Source organism: Oncorhynchus masou, chromosome 31 (assembly GCF_036934945.1).
Source record: "Oncorhynchus masou masou isolate Uvic2021 chromosome 31, UVic_Omas_1.1, whole genome shotgun sequence".
NCBI classification, from domain to species: Eukaryota; Metazoa; Chordata; class Actinopteri; order Salmoniformes; family Salmonidae; genus Oncorhynchus; species Oncorhynchus masou.
Genome location: NC_088242.1, coordinates 15,463,081 through 15,484,762, shown reverse-complemented (window position 1 = coordinate 15,484,762; position 21,682 = coordinate 15,463,081). Strand labels below are relative to the sequence as shown.

General features: G+C 45.9%; 1 pseudogene; it reads left to right on the top strand.

The window, feature by feature from the left end:
- Positions 1–14,917: 14,917 nt before the first annotated feature.
- LOC135524905 (uncharacterized) overlaps positions 14,918–21,682 on the top strand; it is a 31,102-nt pseudogene continuing 24,337 nt past the window's right edge.

Genomic DNA, 21,682 nt, shown 5'->3' with positions numbered 1-21,682 from the left:
CCATTATTGTTTGCACCTGTGTCTCGTTTCCCCTGATTGTATTTAAACCCTTTGTTTCCCTCAGTTCTGTGCTCTGTGTTTGTATGTTAGCACCCTGCCCTAGTGTTCTGTGTGCTCTTGTCGATTCCGGGTGACGTTCTTGTGGTATTCTGTTTTTTGTTTTTGTTTTTGTTTATTTTTGGTGAGTTTCTTTTGAGTTCTTTTGTGTTTTACCTACCACCTTTTGGATTTGCCATTTTTGTATTTTAGGATTTTTTCTTTATTAAATACACCGTCTTAAGTACTGCTGTGTCTGCCTCATCTTCTGGGTTCTGCTGTCTATTCGTGGCTCAGTTGGTTAAGTGACTGTTTCTCACTCCGGAGACCCAGGTTCGAAACCGGGTCCTGACACATTGACTGTGGAGAGAGTGATTACACAGTCATCCGGAACAGCTGATGCTCTCATGCATGTTTCAGTGTTGCTTGCCTCAAAGAAGTTATTTATCTGGTCTGGTAGGCTCGTGTCACTGGGCAGCTCTCGGCTGTGCTTCCATTGGTAGTCTGTAATGGTTTGCAGGCACTGCCACATTCGACGAGCGTCGGATGCCTGTCACGCCTTGGTCTTAGTATTTTGTGTTTTAGTTAATTAGTTGGTCAGGCCAGGGTGTGACATGGGTTTATGTTGTTGTATTTCGTATTGGGTTTTTGTAGTTATTGGGATTGCGGCTGAGTAGGGGTGTTGCATAGGCTTGGCTGCCTGAGGCGGTTCTCAATCAGAGTCAGGTGATTCTCGTTGTCTCTGATTGGGAACCGTATTTAGGTAGCCTGGGTTTCACTTTGTATTTCGTGGGTGATTGTTCCTGTCTCTGTGTAGTGTTCACCAGATAGGCTGTAATTAGTTTTCACGTTCCGTTTGTTGTTTTGTATTTATTTACGTTATTTCATGTATCGCTATCTTCTTCATTAAAGACATGAGTAACCACCACGCTGCATTTCGGTCCGACTCTCTTTCAACAAACGAAGAACGCCGTTACAGAATCACCCACCACACACGGACCGAGCAGCGTGTCAACGGGCAGGAGCCACAGGAGAAGCAACAAAGGCAGCAACAGCGATCACAGGACTTCTGGAATTGGGAGGAGCAATTGTTTGGAGAAGGACCCTGGAATCAGCCTGGAGAATATCGCCGCCCCAAAGAAGAACTGGAGGCGGTGAGAGCTGAGAGGCGCCGGTATGAGGAGGCAGCGCGGCGACGCGGATGGAAGCCCAAGAGTCAGCCCCAAAAATTTCTTGGGGGGGGCTCAGGGAGAGTGTGGCAGAGTCAGGAGTCAGACCTGAGCTCACTTTCCCTGTTTATCGTGAGGGGCCAAGGAGGAGACCAGAACCGGTGTTGGAGGTGAGCGAAACAGAGACTGTGAAGGAGTTAATGGGGAAATTGGAGGAGAGAGAAATGAGGGAGTTGCTGTGTTGGTGCTTTTTGCATGGAATTCGCCCGATGGAACGTGTCAGGGATTTAATGGCACCTGGGTCAGCGCTCCATACTCATCCTGAGGTGCGTGTTAGTCGGCTGGTGAAGTTGGTGCCAGCCTCACGCACCAGGCCTCCTGTGCACATCCCTAGCCTTGCACGTCCTGTGCCAACACTGCTCTCAAGATCTCCAGTGCGCCTTCACGGTCTAGCCCATCCTGTGCCACCTCCACACACCAGCCCTCCGGTGGCAGCTCCCCGCACCAGGCTTCCTGTGCGTGTCCTCGGCCCAGTACCACCAGTGCCAGCACCACGCATCAGGCCTACAGTGCGCCTCGCCTCTCCTGCGCTGCCGGAGCCTCCCGCCTGTTCAGCGCTGTCGAAGCCTTCCTCCTCTACAGCGCTGCTGGAGTCTCCCGCCTGTTTAGCGCTGCCGGAGCCTTCCTCCTCTCCTGCGCTGCCGGAGCCTCTCGCCTGTTTAGCGCTGCTAGAGCCTTCCACCTCTACAGCGTTACCGGAGTCTCCTGCCCGTTTAGCGCAGTCAGAGCTGCCAGTCTGCATGGAGCAGCCAGTGCTGCCAGTCTGCAAGGAGCTGCCAGTCTGCAAGGAGCTGCCAGTCTGCAAGGAGCTGCCAGAGCTGTTAGTCTGCATGGAGCACCCAGAGCTGTCAGACTGCAAGAAGCCACCAGAGCTGTCAATCTGCATGGAGCAGCCAGAGCCGCCAGTCAGCATGAAGCAGCCAGAGCCGTCAGTCTGCCAGGATCCGCCAGTCAGCCAGACTCTTCCAGATCTGCCAGTCAGCCAGACTCTTCCAGATCTGCCAGTCAGCCAGAACTCTTCCAGATCTGCCAGTCAGCCAGACTCTTCCAGATCTGCCAGTCAGCCAGACTCTTCCAGATCTGCCAGTCAGCCAGACTCTTCCAGATCTGCCAGTCAGCCAGACTCTTCCAGATCTGCCAGTCAGCCAGACTCTTCCAGATCTGCCAGTCAACCAGACTCTTCCAGATCTGCCAGTCAGCCAGACTCTTCTAGATCTGCCAGTCAGCCAGACTCTTCCAGATCTGCCAGTCAGCCAGACTCTTCCAGATCCTCCAGCCAGCCAGGATCTACCGAAGCCTACTACCTGCCTGAGCTTCATCTCAGTACTGGGCTGCCCCTCAGTCCCGAGCTGCCCCTCAGTCCCGAGCTGCCCCTCAGTCCCGAGCTGCCCCTCAGTCCCGAGCTTCCCCTCAGTCCCGAGCTTCCCCTCAGTCCCGAGCTTCCCCTCAGTCCCGAGCTGCTTCAGTCCCGAGCTGCCCCTCAGTCCCGAGCTGCCCCTCAGTCACGAGCTGCTCCTCAGTCACGAGCTGCTCCTCAGTTTAGTGGGGTTCTGGGTGAGGACTATTAGGCCATGTTCCGCGGCGAGGGTGGATTATCCCAGGACACGAAGGGGAGGAACTATGACATTTATGGAGTGGGGTCCACGTCCCGAGCCGGAACCGCCACCATGGACAGACGCCCACCCGGACCCTCCCTATGGTTTTGAGGTGCGTCCGGTAGTCCGCACCTTAGGGGGGGGGTTCTGTCATGCCTTGGTCTTAGTATTTTGTGTTTTAGTTAATTAGTTGGTCAGGCCAGGGTGTGACATGGGTTTATGTTGTTGTATTTCGTATTGGGTTTTTGTAGTTATTGGGATTGCGGCTGAGTAGGGGTGTTGCATAGGCTTGGCTGCCTGAGGCGGTTTCTCAATCAGAGTCAGGTGATTCTCGTTGTCTCTGATTGGGAACCGTATTTAGGTAGCCTGGGTTTCACTTTGTATTTCGTGGGTGATTGTTCCTGTCTCTGTGTAGTGTTCACCAGATAACTAATTACAGCCTTTCACGTTCCGTTTGTTGTTTTGTATTTATTTACGTTATTTCATATATCGCTATCTTCTTCATTAAAGACATGAGTAACCACCACGCTGCATTTCGGTCCGACTCTCTTTCAACAAACGAAGAACGCCGTTACAATGCCGTTGTAATACAATTTGATTATAGTCCTCTATTGATGCATTACCTGTTTGATTGTTCATCGGTGGGAATAGCAGGATTTCTTGTAAGCTTCAGTGTTAGAGTCTACCTTTCAGCTCAGTGCAAATGTTTCCTGTAATCCATGGCTCTTGTTGAGGTATATGCGTACAGTCACTGTGGGAATGACGTCATCGATGCACTTATTGATAAAGCCAGTGACTGATGTGGTGTACTCCTCAATGCCATCAGAAAAATCCCAGAACATATTCCAGTCTGTGCTAGCAAAACAGTCCTGTAGTTTAGCATCTGCTTCATCTGATCACTTTTTTATACATTTACATTTACATTTAAGTCATTTAGCAGACGCTCTTATCCAGAGCGACTTACAAATTGGTGAATTCACCTTCTGACATCCAGTGGAACAGCCACTTTACAATAGTGCATCTAAGTCATTAAGGGGGGGTGAGAAGGATTACTTATCCTATCCTAGGTATTCCTTGAAGAGGTGGGGTTTCAGGTGTCTCCGGAAGGTGGTGATTGACTCCGCTGTCCTGGCGTCGTGAGGGAGTTTGTTCCACCATTGGGGGGCCAGAGCAGCGAACAGTTTTGACTGGGCTGAGCGGGAACTGTACTTCCTCAATGGTAGGGAGGCGAGCAGGCCAGAGGTGGATGAACGCAGTGCCCTTGCTTGGGTGTAGGGCCTGATCAGAGCCTGGAGGTACTGCGGTGCCGTTCCCTCACAGCTCCGTAGGCAAGCACCATGGTCTTGTAGCGGATGCGAGCTTCAACTGGAAGCCAGTGGAGAGAGCGGAGGAGCGGGGTGACGTGAGAGAACTTGGGAAGGTTGAACACCAGACGGGCTGCGGCGTTCTGGATGAGTTGTAGGGGTTTAATGGCACAGGCAGGGAGCCCAGCCAACAGCGAGTTGCAGTAATCCAGACGGGAGATGACAAGTGCCTGGATTAGGACCTGCGCCGCTTCCTGTGTGAGGCAGGGTCGTACTCTGCGGATGTTGTAGAGCATGAACCTACAGGAACGGGCCACCGCCATGATGTTGGTTGAGAACGACAGGGTGTTGTCCAGGATCACGCCAAGGTTCTTAGCGCTCTGGGAGGAGGACACAATGGAGTTGTCAACCGTGATGGCGAGGTCATGGAACGGGCAGTCCTTCCCCGGGAGGAAGAGCAGCTCCGTCTTGCCGAGGTTCAGCTTGAGGTGGTGATCCGTCATCCACACTGATATGTCTGCCAGACATGCAGAGATGCGATTCGCCACCTGGTCATCAGAAGGGGGAAAGGAGAAGATTAATTGTGTGTCGTCTGCATAGCAATGATAGGAGAGACCATGTGAGGTTATGACAGAGCCAAGTGACTTGGTGTATAGCGAGAATAGGAGAGGGCCTAGAACAGAGCCCTGGGGGACACCAGTGGTGAGAGCGCGTGGCGAGGAGACAGATTCTCGCCACGCCACCTGGTAGGAGCGACCTGTCAGGTAGGACGCAATCCAAGCGTGGGCCGCGCCGGAGATGCCCAACTCGGAGAGGGTGGAGAGGAGGATCTGATGGTTCACAGTATCGAAGGCAGCCGATAGGTCTAGAAGGATGAGAGCAGAGGAGAGAGAGTTAGCTTTAGCAGTGCGGAGCGCCTCCGTGATGCAGAGAAGAGCAGTCTCAGTTGAATGACTAGTCTTGAAACCTGACTGATTTGGATCAAGAAGGTCATTCTGAGAGAGATAGAGGGAGAGCTGGCCAAGGACGGCACGTTCAAGAGTTTTGGAGAGAAAAGAAAGAAGGGATACTGGTCTGTAGTTGTTGACATCGGAGGGATCGAGTGTAGGTTTCTTCAGAAGGGGTGCAACTCTCGCTCTCTTGAAGACGGAAGGGACGTAGCCAGCGGTCAGGGATGAGTTGATGAGCGAGGTGAGGTAAGGGAGAAGGTCCCCGGAAATGGTCTGGAGGAGAGAGGAGGGGATAGGGTCGAGCGGGCAGGTTGTTGGGCGGCCGGCCGTCACAAGAAGCGAGATTTCATCTGGAGAGAGAGGGGAGAAAGAGGTCAGAGCACAGGGTAGGGCAGTGTGAGCAGAACCAGCGGTGTCGTTTGACTTAGCAAACGAGGATCGGATGTCGTCGACCTTCTTTTCAAAATGGTTGACGAAGTCATCTGCAGAGAGGGAGGAGGGGGGAGGGGGAGGAGGATTCAGAAGGGAGGAGAAGGTGGCAAAGAGCTTCCTAGGGTTAGAGGCAGATGCTTGGAATTTAGAGTGGTAGAAAGTGGCTTTAGCAGCAGAGACAGAGGAGGAAAATGTAGAGAGGAGGGAGTGAAAGGATGCCAGGTCCGCAGGGCGGGGATTTTCCTCCATTTCCGCTCGGCTGCCCGGAGCTCTGTTCTGTGAGCTCGCAATGAGTCATCGAGCCACGGAGCGGGAGGGGAGGACCGAGCCGGCCTGGAGGATAGGGGACATAGAGAGTCAAAGGATGCAGAAAGGGAAGAGAGGAGGGTTGAGGAGGCAGAGTCAGGAGAAAGGTTGGAGAAGGTATGAGCAGAGGGAAGAGATGAAAGGATGGAAGAGGAAAGAGTAGCGGGGGAGAGAGAGCGAAGGTTGGGACGGCGCGATACCATCCGAGTAGGGGCAGTGTGGGAAGTGTTGGATGAGAGCGAGAGGGAAAAGGATACAAGGTAGTGGTCGGAGACTTGGAGGGGAGTTGCAGTGAGGTTAGTGGAAGAACAGCATCTAGTAAAGATGAGGTCGAGCGTATTGCCTGCCTTGTGAGTAGGGGGAAGGTGAGAGGGTGAGGTCAAAGAGGAGAGGAGTGGAAAGAAGGAGGCAGAGAGGAATGAGTCAAAGGTAGACGTGGGGAGGTTAAAGTCGCCCAGGACTGTGAGAGGTGAGCCGTCCTCAGGAAAGGAGCTTATCACTGGTGCTTCTTGCTTGAATTGTTGCTTGTAAGCAGGAGGATAGAATTATGGTCAGATTTGCCAAATGGAGGGAGAGGGAGAGCTTTATATGTGTCTCTGTGTGTGTAGTTAAGGTCGTCTAGAATATTTTTCCCTCTGGTTGCACATTTAACATGCTGATGGAAATGAGGTAAAACTGATTTAAGTTTCCCTGCATTAAAGTCCCCGGGCCACTTGGAGCGCAGCCTCTGGATGAACGTTTTCCTGTTTGCTTATGGTGGTATACAGCTCATTGAGTGCTGTTTTCGTGCCAGCATCGGTCTTTGGTGGTATGTAGACAGCTACTAAAAATACAGATGAAAACTCTCTAGCTAGATAGTGTGGTCTACAACTTATCATGGGATACTCTACCTCAGGTGAGCATAGCCTCGAGACTTCCTTATATATCATGCAACAGCTGTTGTTTACATAAATGCATAGGCCCCCACCCTGTGTCTTACCAGAGGCGGCTTTTCTATCCTGCCGATAGAGCATATAACCTGCCAGCTGTATGTTTATAATGTTGTCGTTCAGCCACAACTCTGTGAAACATACGATATTACAGTTTTTAATGTCCCGTTGGTAGGATATACGTGCTTTCAGTTCATCCCACTTATTTTCCAGCGATTGAACGTTTGCTAGCAGGGCGTAAGGCAAAGACACATTAGCCACTCGTGGCCTGATCCTCCCAATGCACCCTGATCTTTTTCCGCAAAATCTCTGTTTCCTTCTCCAACGAATCACCGGGATCTGGACCTGGTCGGGTGTCTGTAGTATAACCATCACATCCGACTCATTGAAGAAAAATTATTTGTCTAATCTGAGCTGAGTAATCGCAGTTCAGATGTCCAGAAGCTATTTTCGGTCATAAGAGACAGTAGCAGCAACATTATGTACAAAACAAGTTACGAACAACGCGAAAAAACAAAGAAAATAACGTGGTTGGTTAAGAGCCGATAAGACAGCAGCCATCCCCTCCGGCGCCACAGTCTTGTACAGCTAACCTTGTGGGGACACACAATTCAGTCCCATTCAAAATCCTATTTTCCCTAATCCTTAACCCTAACCCATACTTGTATCCTTACCCGTACCCTAACCTTAACCCTAACCCTAAATTAAACTAACCATTGCTCCCAACCCTTAACGTAATTCTAACCCTAACACTAATTCTAACCTTAACCCTAAACCCCCCAGAAATAGCATTTGACCTCGTGGGGACTTCCTCAGTGTCTCCAAGCCATATCCCATGTTGTCCCATGTTATGGAAACTAAAAGGTGACAGTCGTGAACAACAATTGTGTCAACTGTGGATACACACAAATTCCTCACCCTTCCCTCTCTGTATCTCTATCTAATATAGATGGTGTGTTATGAGCTACTAACTGACAAGTAATTATCATAAGTAATGCATAGATCCATTAGGCCATGTCTGGATATGCCAGAAGACATCATGTTAAAACGAGAGCTTGGGATTATAAGATTCTATCTGCAGAAATATGATTCTGAGATAATTGACTTTAAAGTCTCGAAACCTCATTGATTTGAAGGGTGTCAGCAATATTTATCTTGTATTCTTTTGAACTTAACAACATGAATTCAGTGTACTAGATAGGTAGAGAACATTGAACAGAACAAGGCTGTGTCAATAAAAACATTTTGACAAAAATGCAGATAGAACCTTATAGTCCCAAACTCTTAAAGAGCTACTAACTAATAAGGAATTACCATAAGAAGTGCATAGATCCATCAAGCCATTTCTGGATATGCCAGAAGACATCATGTTAGCAGCACATTGAGGTGCATTAACCTTTTATGGCTGCAGGGGCAGTATTGAGTAGTTTGGATGAAAAGGTGCCCATTGTAAACGGCCCGCTCCTCAGTATCAGTTGCTAATACATGCATATTATTAGCAGTATTGGATAGGAAACACTCTAAAGTTTCCAAAACTGTCAAAATATTGTCTGTGAGTATAACAGAACTGATATTGCAGACGAAACCCTGAGGAAAATCAAAACAGGAAGTGGCTTCTATTTTGAAAACTCCATGTTGCATAGCCTCCCTTTGCTGGATTTAAAGAGATATGAACCAGATTCCTTTTCCTAACGCTTCCTTAAGGTGTCAACAGTCTTCAGACATAGTTTCAGGCTTTTATTTTGAAAAATGAGCCAGAACGATAACATCGCGTCAAGTGGTCACATGAGTTCCCCTCTCCTACTGTGAAAGACATTTGCGGTTGATATATTAATTAATTATAAAAAACGTTTCACATGTTTCTGTGGACATTATGGAAACTATTTGGAATTTTCGTCTGCGTTGTCGTGACCGCTCTTTCCTGTGGATTTCTGAACATAACGCGACAAACAAACGGTATTTTGGATATACAATCATCTTTATGGAACAAACTGAACATTTGTTGTGTAACTGGGAGTGTCGTGAGTGAAAACATCTGAAGATCATCAAAGGTAAACAATTAATTTGATTGCTTTTCTGATTTTCGTGACCAAGCTTCCTGATGCTAAGTGTACTTAATGTTTTGTCGTGCGATCGATAAACTTACACAAACGCTTGGATTGCTTTCGCTGAAAAGCGTAATTTCAAAATGTGACATGACGGGTGGATTAACAAAAGGCTAAACTGTGTTTTCCTATATTGCACTTGTGATTTCTTGAATATAAATATTTGTAGTAATATTTATTGAATGTAGCGCTATGCTATTCCGCGGTTGTTGATGACACTTATCCCGATATCGGGATTGCAGCCATAACAAGTTAACTCTGTTCCTCCTAACCCTTCTAGGTACTCTGGAACACCGTGTGTGAACTTAGAACATTCAGTACTGAACATTCTGATTGATAATATCACAATCAGCTGATCAGTCAGAACTCAGAACTGAGTTCTAGAATAGAGAATAAAGCTACTGTGCGTGACCAACTGTATGTGAAGAAAATAAGCGACAGACTACCCCAAAGAAGCCACCTCTACCATAATTGACCACATCTGATATTGTGCAAACGTTGCTTTCAAAGTTTTCCAAACGTCGCTTTAGCTTTTTAGTTCAAATGAGACTGACTGTCGCTCCCTGAGTCTGTGTTCTGTCAGGCTGACAGAAAACGCCCGAGGAGAATCCTGCACAGACACGCACGCACTCACACACTCACACGGACACGGACATGGACACAGGCACACGCACAAACGCACAGATGCACAAACGCGTAGACGACACACACACACACACACACACACACACACACACACACACACACACACACACACACACAGACACAGACACACACACAAACACACACAGAAGTTCCCTCATACCAGAGGAATGCTGGTTAGACACATTTGTGTTTTGTTAGCTTGTTAGAAGGTCACCTAAATATAAAGTGATGGAGAAAGGGAGGCCGTTTCAGGTTAGGGTGTTAGTTACAGCACACTTTCTGAGGGAGAGGAACACACACATACAGTTGGAAGTCGGAAGTTTACATACACTTATGAGTCATTAAAACTTGTTTTTCATCCACTCACACATTTCTTGTTAACAAACTATAATTTTGGCAAGTCGGTTAGGACATCTACTGTGCGCATGACACAAGTAAATTTTCCAACAACTGTTTACAGACAGATTATTTCACTTATAATTCACTGTATCACAATTCCAGTGGATCAGAAGTTTACATATACTAAGTTGACTGTGCATTTAAACAGCTTGGAAAAATCCAGAAAAAGATGTCATGGCTTTAGAAGCTTCTTATAGGCTAATTGACATCATTTGAGTCACTTGGAGGGGTACCTGTGAATGTATTCCAAGGCCTACCTTCAAACTCAGTGCCTCTTTGCTTGACATCATGGGAAAATCCAAAGAAATCAGCCAAGACCTCAGAAATAAATTGTAGACCTCCACAAATCTGGTTCATCCTTGGGAGCAATTTCCAAACGCCTGAAGGTACCATGTTCATCTGTACAAACAATAGTACACAAGTACAAACACCATGGTACCACGCAGCCATCATACCGTTCAGGAAGGAGACACGTTCTGTCTCCTAGAGATAAACATACTTTGGTGCAAGAAGTGCAAATCAATCCCAGAACAACAGCAAAGGATCTTGTGAAGATGCTGGAGGAAACAGGTACAAAAGTATCTATATCCACAGTAAAACGAGTCCTATATCGACATAACCTGAAAGACCGCTCAGCAAGGAAGAAGCCACTGCTCCAAAACCGCCATAAAAAAAGCCAGACTACGGTTTGCAACTGCACATGGGGACAAAGATCATACTTTTTGGAGAAATGTCCTCTGGTCTGATGAAACCAAAATAGAACTGTTTGGCCATAATGAACATCGTTATATTTGGAGGAAAAAGGGGGGCTTGCAAGTCGAAAAATACCATCCCAACTGTGACGCACGGGAGTGGCAGCATCAGGTTGTGGGGGTGCTTTGCTGCAGGGGGGACTGGTGCACTTCACAAAATAAATGGAATCACGAGGTAGGAAAATTATGTGGTTATATTGAAACAACATCTCAAGACATCAGTCAGGAATTTAAAGGTTGGGTGAAAATGGGTCTTCCAAATGGACAATGACCCCAAGCATACTTCCAAAGTTGTGGCAAAATGGCTTAAGGACAACAAAGTCAAGGTATTGGAGTGGCCATTACAAAGCCCTGACCTCAATCCTATAGAAAATGTGTGGGCAGAACTAAAAAAGTGTGTGCATTCACAACAATATAAGTGTAATACATCAAAGCTTATCTTCTTGTTAATCCAGCCGCTGTGTCAGATTTCAAAAAGGCTTTATGGTGAAAGCAGACCATGCGATTACCCGAGGACAGCGCACCGCATACAAACACATGAAAATCATTTTTCAATCATGCAGGTGCGACACAAAAGTCACAAATAACAATATAATAAATGCCTTACCTTTGAAGATCTTCTTCTTTTTGCAATCCCATATGGCTCAGTGACACAATGAATGGTCGTTTTGTTCATTCTTTATATCCCCAATATGTATTTGGCACGCTTGATTCATAAATACATCGGTTCCAACTCGCCCAACATGTCCACAAAGTATCTTACCTGTAAACTTGTTCCAAACATTTCAAAAAACTTTCCTAATCCAACCTCAGGTATCCTAAAATATAAATAATTGATCAAATTTAAGACGGGATATTTCTGTCTCCAATAGTGAAGAAAAATAACACGGAGCACGTTCCTGTTCACACGCATCAAAATAGTCGGCACCTTCAGAGTGACACATGGAACGAATAGCACTTCTTCATTTCTCAAAAGAAAATCCATTGGGAAATCCTATTACCTCAATTCTTTTCCCCTGGATGGTTTGTTCTGTGTGTTTCGCCAAATCAGTGTTGTTATACTCACAGACATTATTTTAACAGTTTAAATTTTTGCATGTTTTCTATCCAAATCTATCAATACATGTTCTAGATTCTGGGCCTGAGTAACAGGCAGTTTACTTTGGGAACATTTTTCATCCGGACATCAAAATACTGTCTTCTCCTTGTATGAGCTGAAAGTTTAGAGGGAGGCCAGGTCTTGGTAGATTTGCAGTGGTCTGATACTCCTTCCATTTCAATATTATCCCTTGCACAGTGCTCCTTGGGATGTTTAAAGCTTGGGAAATCTTTTTGTATCCAAATCTGGCTTTAAACCTCTTCACAACAGTATCTCGGACCTGCCTGGTGTGTTCCTTGTTCTTCATGATGCTCTCTGTGCTTTTAACGGACCTCTGAGGCTATCACAGTGCAGGTGCATTCATACAGAGACTTGATTACACACAGGTGGATTGTATTTATCATCATTAGTCATTTAGGTCAACATTGAATCATTCAGGGATCCTCACTGAACTTCTGGAGAGAGTTTGCACGCCCAATTTTTCAGTTTTTGATTTGTTAAAAAAGTTTGAAATATCCAATAAATGTCGTTCCACTTCATGATTATGTCCCACTTGTTGTTGATTCTTCACAAAAAATACAGTTTTATATCTTTATGTTTGAAGCCTGAAATGTGGCAAAAGGTCGCAAAGTTCAAGGGGGCCGAATACTTTCGCAAGGCACTGTACACAGGGGCCTGTTGTATTTGAGTTTAGTAAATCTAGATAAAATGTGTGGTGGAAGAGAGGAAAATCCACACATAATAAAAAAGAAAGAGAATACACCATCACAAGATAGACTTTTCATATGGCAAATTACATACAGAATCAATCATCAATCAAATTGGTTTTATAAAGCCCTTTTTACATCAGCAGTTGTCACAACCTAAAACCCCAAAGAGCAGGCAATGCAGATTTGGAAGCACAGTGGCTAGAAAAAAACTCTCCAGAATGGTAGGAACCTAGGAATAAAGCTAGAGAGGGGTGATCCTCTTCCTAGGAAGGAACCAGCCAGCATTGGAGTCAACATGGGCCAGCATTCCTGTGGAACGCATTCGACACCTTATAGTTCATGCACGACAAATTGAGGCTGTTCTGATGGGAAAAGGGGGTGCAACTCAGTATTAGGAAGGTGTTCCTAATGTTTTGTACACTCAGTGTATATTTGGACCTTGAGAGAGAGACTTCAACTAGTCCTATTTGGAGGAGGAGGTCAGTATGGGGAAAATAGGTTTGAGTGATTCAGGAACTAAGTAAGAGGGGGAAAGCAAACTTGGGACATCACATGACTGCACAATGTGACACACCCCCTTGTTCCCAATGAGACATATAAGATTATGACAATATTATTCGGGCTGGTTTGACAGAACTAGACAAACTACTGAACTGCCTCACCATTATCTAAATCGGTTTATTAAAAACACAGACTCTACTTGTGCTTTCACCCTTCATTTTATTGTCTCATAGCCTATCTTTATAGTATCCTGACCATGAATAGTGCTTTCAAAAATGGTTTGGAAAACTAGAGATCTTGGAGATTGTAGGAAATAAACCAAACTCCATTGGGAAAGAAGACTAAAAGATTACAGTCACTCAACTATTTGGATTTAGTTGACAATCATTTTACCAGTATGAATGACAGGCCCTTTGAGGGATTGGTCAAACTTACAGATCTCATTCTGTATGGAAATAAAATCCCTTCAGGAGCAATTAGAGAACTGTAAAATGGACGAACCCTCGCTAAACGCTCCACCGTTCTTTCCCTTGTCATCTCTCGAATATCTGAAAATCTACAGCCAGTGTCCGGAAGGAATGCATAATCTACTATCAAGCTGTCTTGTAGGTGAAGTCTTTATTAACAATATGGTTAGGTAATCTCAGTATTAAATCTCTGCACCCAGACACATTCATTTACACACCCCAGTTGATGTACCTTGACATCAGCAGCAATATATTCACAACTCTCACCCCAGAGCTGTGTTACCCAATCCTAGAACTCAGGAAAATCTTACTGTTAAAACCTCCACACGAGTCTTTAGATTTCCTTATATGAGCCAATTATTGCCAGCGTTTCACTTGCAAGTAAGAAATAACGAACTACAGCTATCAATGAGATAGTGATGCATTCTCTCCCTTCTTTGAGTGACATGGACCTGAATAATAACTTGTTTAATTGTGACTGCAGCCATGCTTGGTTCATTCAGTGAGTGATAAACAAAATCCAAACGTAAGTTCTGAGATGGCAAGTGAACTATACCTAGTACCTCTTCCTGGCTTATCTCTACAACACCAAACAGAGAAACAGGCAGCTTTGATTGTTTTGTATTTAACTAGGAAAGTCAGTTGACAACTAATTCTTATTTACAATGACGGCCTACCCCAGCCCGGGCAACCCTGAGCCAATTGTGCGCCGCCCTGTGGGACTCCCAATCACGGACGGTTGTGATACAGCCTGGAATTGAACCATGGTCTGTAGTGCCACCTCTAGCACTGAGTTGCAGTGCCTTAGACTGCTGCGCCACTCGGGAGCCTCAAGTCAATCAGTATGACACCTTCATATCCTGCAACGACCATAATGAGCCCTGGGTCATGAGGGAGCTACAGCCAGAGCTGGATGGGTAGCAGGGCTGGACCACCGTGACGTCCTGCCAGGCAAACCCACTATAGAAATCATCACAGACGCCATCTAAGAGTGGTTTATTCACATACAGCATATATGAGAATCTGTACTGCAGAGAGGTACAGGAGGAAGCTTTTGTTGCTGATTGCATTTCATTCTCAGTACATCATAGTCATAAACATGCAGGAAAAAATACTGAGAGACATAATTTACGAATATAATGTGGATGTTGTTGTTCACACAATACACCTATTTTCAACAATATCTCTACCGTCACACAACGCAGATGAAAGTGTACAGGGTTAGTTATCATAATCTTGGCACACACTGTTCATGCAACTACACAACATTATTAGTTGGCTAACTAGTGTTCTACAAAGCAATAGCAATGGTGGTCCAGTAGCAGAATGTGTATGACATAGAATTAGCAATTAGTCCTTTATAAGGATCTCCATTGTGTACTGTATGTACGCACCATATAGGACGTGATGGCCAAGTGCAGGAACATGTGTTTGTGACATGCTTGTGTTTTGCCCTGCATGCCGTATGCAGTGTTTACAGGTAAGAAGATGAGGACATGGATGCTGAAATACATGGTTGGGTAAATGCAAAGTATTCAAAGTTAGAGCGCAGGTAGGGTTCTAATTATAAGGGGACTGGACATCCCAATAGTAACTGAATCTTCGATATGAATGAACTCCCAGTCAATGGGGATATCTAACCCTGAGCAAAATAGTACGACAATACACCTGTAGGCTTTCTGATGATTGGGATACATTTTATTCCATTTCAAAGTCTGTTTGCAATTGTGTCCTAATGTCTTAATGTTCCTGCAATGATTAATCCAAGTTTGTAATATTCATATCTTTGTCAGTTCTGCTTAATTTCAACTAGAATGTTATCCACTTGCCAATGCTAGCTAGCTGACAAGCTAATGAACCAAAACACGAGCTCGATTGCAAGATTAAATTCACTTGGTGATCTTGCAAGTAAGCGTGGTCATTGAACCAACTGGAGGTTGAGAAAGTATCAGAACTCAAGGATATGACCCAGATCCAGACAGCTAGAATCACAGATGTTTATTGACCAAACAGGCGGCAGGCAAAAGACAGGTCAAGGGCAGGCAGAGGTCCGTAATCCAGGTCAGAGTCAGTAAGGTACAGAACAGCAGGCAGGCTAGCTGTCAGGGCAGGCAGAGGTCCGTAATCCAGGTCAGAGTCAGTAAGTTACAGAACAGCAGGCAGGCTCGCTGTCAGGGCAGGCAGAGGTCCGTAATCCAGGTCAGAGTCAGTAAGGTACAGAACAGCAGGCAGGCTAGCTGTCAGGGCAGGCAGAGGTCCGTAATCCAGGTCAGAGTCAGTAAGGTACAGATCAGCAGGCAGGCTCGCTGTCAGGGCAGGCAGAGGTCCGTAATCCAGGTCAGAGTCAGTAAGGTACAGATCAGCAGGCAGGCTAGCTGTCAGGGCAGGCAGAGGTCCATAATCCAGGTCAGAGTCAGTAAGGTACAGATCAGCAGGCAGGCTAGCTGTCAGGGCAGGCAGAGGTCCGTAATCCAGGTCAGAGTCAGTAAGGTACAGATCAGCAGGCAGGCTCGCTGTCAGGGCAGGCAGAGGTCCGTAATCCAGGTCAGAGTCAGTAGGGTACAGATCAGCAGGCAGGCTCACTGTCAGGGCAGGCAGAGGTCTGTAATCCAGGTCAGAGTCAGTAAGGTACAGAACAGCAGGCAGGCTCGGGGTCAGGTCAGGCAGAGGTCCGTAATCCAGGTCAGAGTCAGTAAGGTACAGAACAGCAGGCAGGCTCGGGGTCAGGGCAGGCAGAGGTTTGTAATCTGGTCAGAGTCAGGCAGGTACAGAACAGCAGGCAGGCTCACTGTCAGGGCAGGCAGAGGTCCGTAATCCAGGTCAGAGTCAGTAAGGTACAGATCAGCAGGCAGGCTAGCTGTCAGGGCAGGCAGAGGTCCGTAATCCAGGTCAGAGTCAGTAAGGTACAGATCAGCAGGCAGGCTAGCTGTCAGGGCAGGCAGAGGTCCGTAATCCAGGTCAGAGTCAGTAAGGTACAGATCAGCAGGCAGGCTAGCTGTCGGGGCAGGCAGAGGTCCCAGGTCAGAGTCAGTAAGGTACAGATCAGCAGGCAGGCTAGCTGTCAGGGCAGGCAGAGGTCCGTAATCCAGGTCAGAGTCAGTAAGGTACAGATCAGCAGGCAGGCTCGCTGTCAGGGCAGGCAGAGGTCCGTAATCCAGGTCAGAGTCAGTAGGGTACAGATCAGCAGGCAGGCTCACTGTCAGGGCAGGCAGAGGTCTGTAATCCAGGTCAGAGTCAGTAAGGTACAGAACAGCAGGCAGCCTCGGGGTCAGGGCAGGCAGAGGTTTGTAATCTGGTCAGAGTCAGGCAGGTACAGAACAGCAGGCAGGCTCACTGTCAGGGCAGGCAGAGGTCCGTAATCCAGGTCAGAGTCAGTAAGGTACAGAACAGCAGGCAGGCTCGCTGTCAGGTCAGGCAGAGGTCCGTAATCCAGGTCAGAGTCAGTAAGGTACAGATCAGCAGGCAGGCTAGCTGTCAGGGCAGGCAGAGGTCCGTAATCCAGGTCAGAGTCAGTAAGGTACAGATCAGCAGGCAGGCTAGCTGTCAGGGCAGGCAGAGGTCCGTAATCCAGGTCAGAGTCAGTAAGGTACAGATCAGCAGGCAGGCTCGCTGTCAGGGCAGGCAGAGGTCTGTAATCCAGGTCAGAGTCAGTAAGGTACAGAACAGCAGGCAGGCTCGGGGTCAGGGCAGGCAGAGGTTTGTAATCTGGTCAGAGTCAGGCAGGTACAGAACAGCAGGCAGGCTCACTGTCAGGGCAGGCAGAGGTTCGTAATCTGGTCAGATTCAGGCAGGTACAGAACAGCAGGCAGGCTCGCTGTCAGGGCAGGCAGAGGTTGGGAAAGCATGCTGGTAAGACCTGACAAGACAAGACAACAGAAAACACATGAATAAATGCACAGGGGATACTGGGGAAGATGAGCGACACCTGGAGGGGGTTGGAGACAAGCACAAAGACAGGTGAAACCAATCAGGATGTGGCAGCAATAGTTTACTGATGTTTTTCTGAAGTAATGTGCCATATTATCACATATTTTATTCTGTTAATTCACGTGAAGATTCTCTGTCTCCTTCACCAAACTGTATCATTCACTGATATTTATTTTAGATCCAGATTTACTAAACCAAGATACCTATTCAGCCACTACCTGTGTGTGTGTGTGTGTGTGTGTGTGTGTGTGTGTGTGTGTGTGTGTGTGTGTGTGTGTGTGTGTGTGTGTGTGTGTGTGTGTGTGTGTGTGTGTGTGTGTGTGTGTGTGTGTGTGTGTGTGTGTGTGTGAGAGAGAACCCTCCTTGGCACTGAGAGCGATCTCCTGTGAAAACCTCAAAAGGTCACTGAATAAACTGTTATTGTGTTTCAGTATGCGTGTGTGCACATGTGTGTGTGTGTGCGTGTCTGTGTGCATGTGTGTGTGTGTGCGTGTCTGTGTGCATGTGTGTGTGACCCCTGCCACGGATTGCGTGTTGAACAGACATCAGTGCTCGGTCCTCTCATCCCACAGGGTTGTGTGAATCTTCTCAGGAGACCCACACCCTCCTCTCCACACACACACACACACACACACACACACAAACACACACACACACACACACACACACACACACACACACATACACACACACATCCACTCTCATCAGCACACATGCGTGATTAGGTTTCCACTATCTGTGAAATATGTATGACTAGCTGAGGGAAGGTGTGTGCTTGTTTGTGTAAAAGGTGATATATTAAAGATGGGGATGCGTGAAACTCACTCCTCACCCTGAGGTAGTGCCCCTTGTGCCATTGAAGAAGGTCTTTTCAAAAGTGCAATGGGTTGGAATGCTTCAGGATGCCGGTCATGTGGGTTTGCAAGGCAGAGGTTCTGAGTTCGAGACTGTATGAGCCGATCGGGGGAAAGCGGTAACCACTAAGCAAGCAGCATGACGTTGTCCTTGACATTTGCATGTACTGTGTGCCTGAGTGTGTGTGCGTACGCGCGTGTGTGTGCAAGTGCGTTTTCATATCTGTCTCCCTCATTGACCATGGTATCCTCTAGCTGTTATGTAACAGTAGTGTGGCCTGGTTAGGAGGTCCCTATTCTAGTTGAATTATTCAGATATGGTGTTTGTTCTCTGTTAGCTACGCCTCGCTGCTATATGTTCCACAGGAATTACACCCAGTTTACTCTCTCAATCGGATCATTGCATGCTGGTATTAGTCTGAATTCAGACACACACACACACACACACACACACCATACAGCAGTCAGTGACCATAAGAACAAAGGCATACACTGACACAGAGGAAAGAATTTCAGTGAGAGACTTGCCGCAGTATTGTGTTTTCACAGCCTCTGAATACCTTGAGTAAAGTGTAGAGTTAGAGTGTGTGTGTGATTATTATAAGAGTGCACAGGGAGCATGTACTGTATATATCATTTCACTAATTGCAGTGCTCTGCTGTAATTACAATGCTATAGGGACACACTGCTGTTAGATCACATTATTTAAAGCCTTCACCCAGCTTCTACTGTCCATCATACAATACATACAGAGTTCTTATCTACTGTACTCCCCTCCCTCCCTCTCTCCTCTCCCTCCCTCTCTCCTCTCCTTTTTTTCTCTCTCTTCGACATGTTGGTCTCTCCCCTTCTCCATATCTATTCTCTGCTCTCTTCTTCTCTCCTTCCCTCCTTGCCTTGTTTCAGATAAACAAATAATCATGTTTTTGCATTATACTGCACATGTATCCACCTCACAGTCAGAGAAATAAGTAGTACTGCTTGGTTTTACATTAAATCAAAGTTAAATGTAACAAATAACTACATTTTTTTTAAAGAAATGTACAATTGATACATTTGTAACATTGATATTTAATAACCCATTACAGTAACACACTTTCTTGTGCCAAATAATGGTTATTTGGCTTGTAACCATAGCGGAACCCTTTTTGGTGCTATATGGAACTTTTTTTGAAGGTTCTATGAATAACCATGGTCATAAGGTTCTAAATGGAACCTGTATGGTGCCTTAAATAACCATTTCCAAGTTCAGGTTCTATCAGTAAGGGATAAACACTACATTGGAAATAATGGACAACACAAATGTGTCCAAGGTAATGTACAGAAATTATGAATTTATCCCAGTTAGAGGAGAGTTTGGCCAGCAGTGAAGTCCTTGCCCATCTAGCAACTTGTGTGGCGGGCTGGGCAGATGCACACTGATGCGGTCGCCAGGTGTACAGTGTTTCTACTGACACATATGTGTGGCTGACTTCTGGGTTAAGTGAGCAGTGTGGCTTGGCAGGTCGTGTTTTGGTGGACTCACGACTTCCGCCTCTCTGTGGTCAGTATGGGAGTTGCAGTGATGGTTCAAGACTGTATCTACCAATTGGATATCACGAAAAGGGGGGGAATAAATCATTTCTGATGAAAAAACACAAATGTGAAAAATATGTTGATATAGTGTTTGGAAATAAACTTAAAATGTCTGAAACTCTATTGGAGGAATAGGACAATAAAGTCCATAATTTGGTATTCTGCATCCGCTGCTGCCTCAAACACATTAGCCTCATCTAAGGCTGTCTCTGCCTCCTTTTCATGCTGAAGAGCCTCTAATGTGGCCTCCTTATGGGTCTCCTCCACTTTAAGCTGGGCTGTCTTAATCTTCACCTCTCGTATCATGTTCTTGCTAGTGCTGCTTCAGCCTTGGCATGCGCTTCTAATGCAGCCAAGCTTGCTGTAGACTTGGAGGAGCATCTTAATGACTTAGATGAAGAGAACGCTCTGACCTCTGACCTGGTTGCAAGGCCCCTACGTTCCGAAGCTGACATCGTGATGACTTAGATGAAGAAAACACTCTGACCTGGTTGCAAGGCCGACATTTGCTTTGGACGTGTGTAAAAGAGTAGAGCGGACTGGATATCATGTCCTCTAGAGGATGCAATCATTGTTGAGTGTCTTTTTACTGTTCTGCTCTCGCTAAAGAGTCCCCTTCTTAATTTCAGCAGACAGATACATCTGGTACGGCTACTGTAGTGTTGAAGATGATTTATTGCCACCTCTTCGCAGGTACAGTAAGAAAGAAAAGAACAATGAGTATGACTTATTCTATGCTAGCTGAATACTAGGTTTAATTCTCAATAATAACACAGCATGTATTTGTATACATGTTCATGAACACAGAAATATGCAGCATTGTGCATTCAATTGGATGTAAATAACTACCCAAAATAGGACAAGATCAAATGCACTGAACAGATATCCATTAAAACGATCATCCTTACAAAATATCATCATGAATTGAATGCCAAATAAAATAAATCATTTTACTTTCAGACAATGTAAGGGATCAATATCATGCCAAATGTATTTGTAAATGTAAATCGCCATCCACAAATGCATTTCACTACCCACAAACAAACACCTTTTGATTTGTATTTGTAAATTGAGGTTCTTAAGTAACATGATTGCCATAAAAATTTGCGCAAACATGACAGATTTGGCAAACCTGCAACTCCATATTTGGAAGTGCTTAGGTCACCTGACTTTTGTCCGGGATTAGACGACAAGAAAAAGACAAGAAGTTCTCACACATAGAAAAAAGTTATCAAGGTAGAAAGCAATTTGTAGTCGTAGAAAAAAAGTTATCTTGATGCTTAGAAATCGCTTTCTATGGGTACAAACCTTTTTTCTACGAGTGCTTCCAAATAGGGAGTTGCAGGTTTGCCAAATCTGTCACGTTCTGACCATAGTTCTTTTGTGTTTTCTTTGTTTTGGTGTTGGTCAGGACGTGAGCTGAGTGGGCATTCTATGTTGTAGGTCTAGTTTGTCTATTTCTATGTTTGGCCTGATATGGTTCTCAATCAGAGGCAGGTGTTAGTCATTGTCTCTGATTGGGAACCATATTTAGGCAGCCTGTTTTGTGTTGGTGGTTGTCTTCTGTCATTGCACCAAATAGGACTGTTTCGGTTTTCACATGTGTTGTATTTTGTAGTGTTCTTGTTTATTATCTATATTAAAGATGTTGAACACTAACCACGCTGCATTTTGGTCCTCCTCTCCTTCAACGGAAGAAAACCTTTACAAAATCTGTCATGTTTGCGCATACCTCTCCTATGTGCAAATCTTTATGGCAGTCATTTTACTTAAGGCCCTCGATTTACAAATACAAATCAAAAGGCGTTTGTTTGTGGATAGCAAATTGCATTTCTGGATAGTGATTTTCAATGTGGAAAGTGATTTA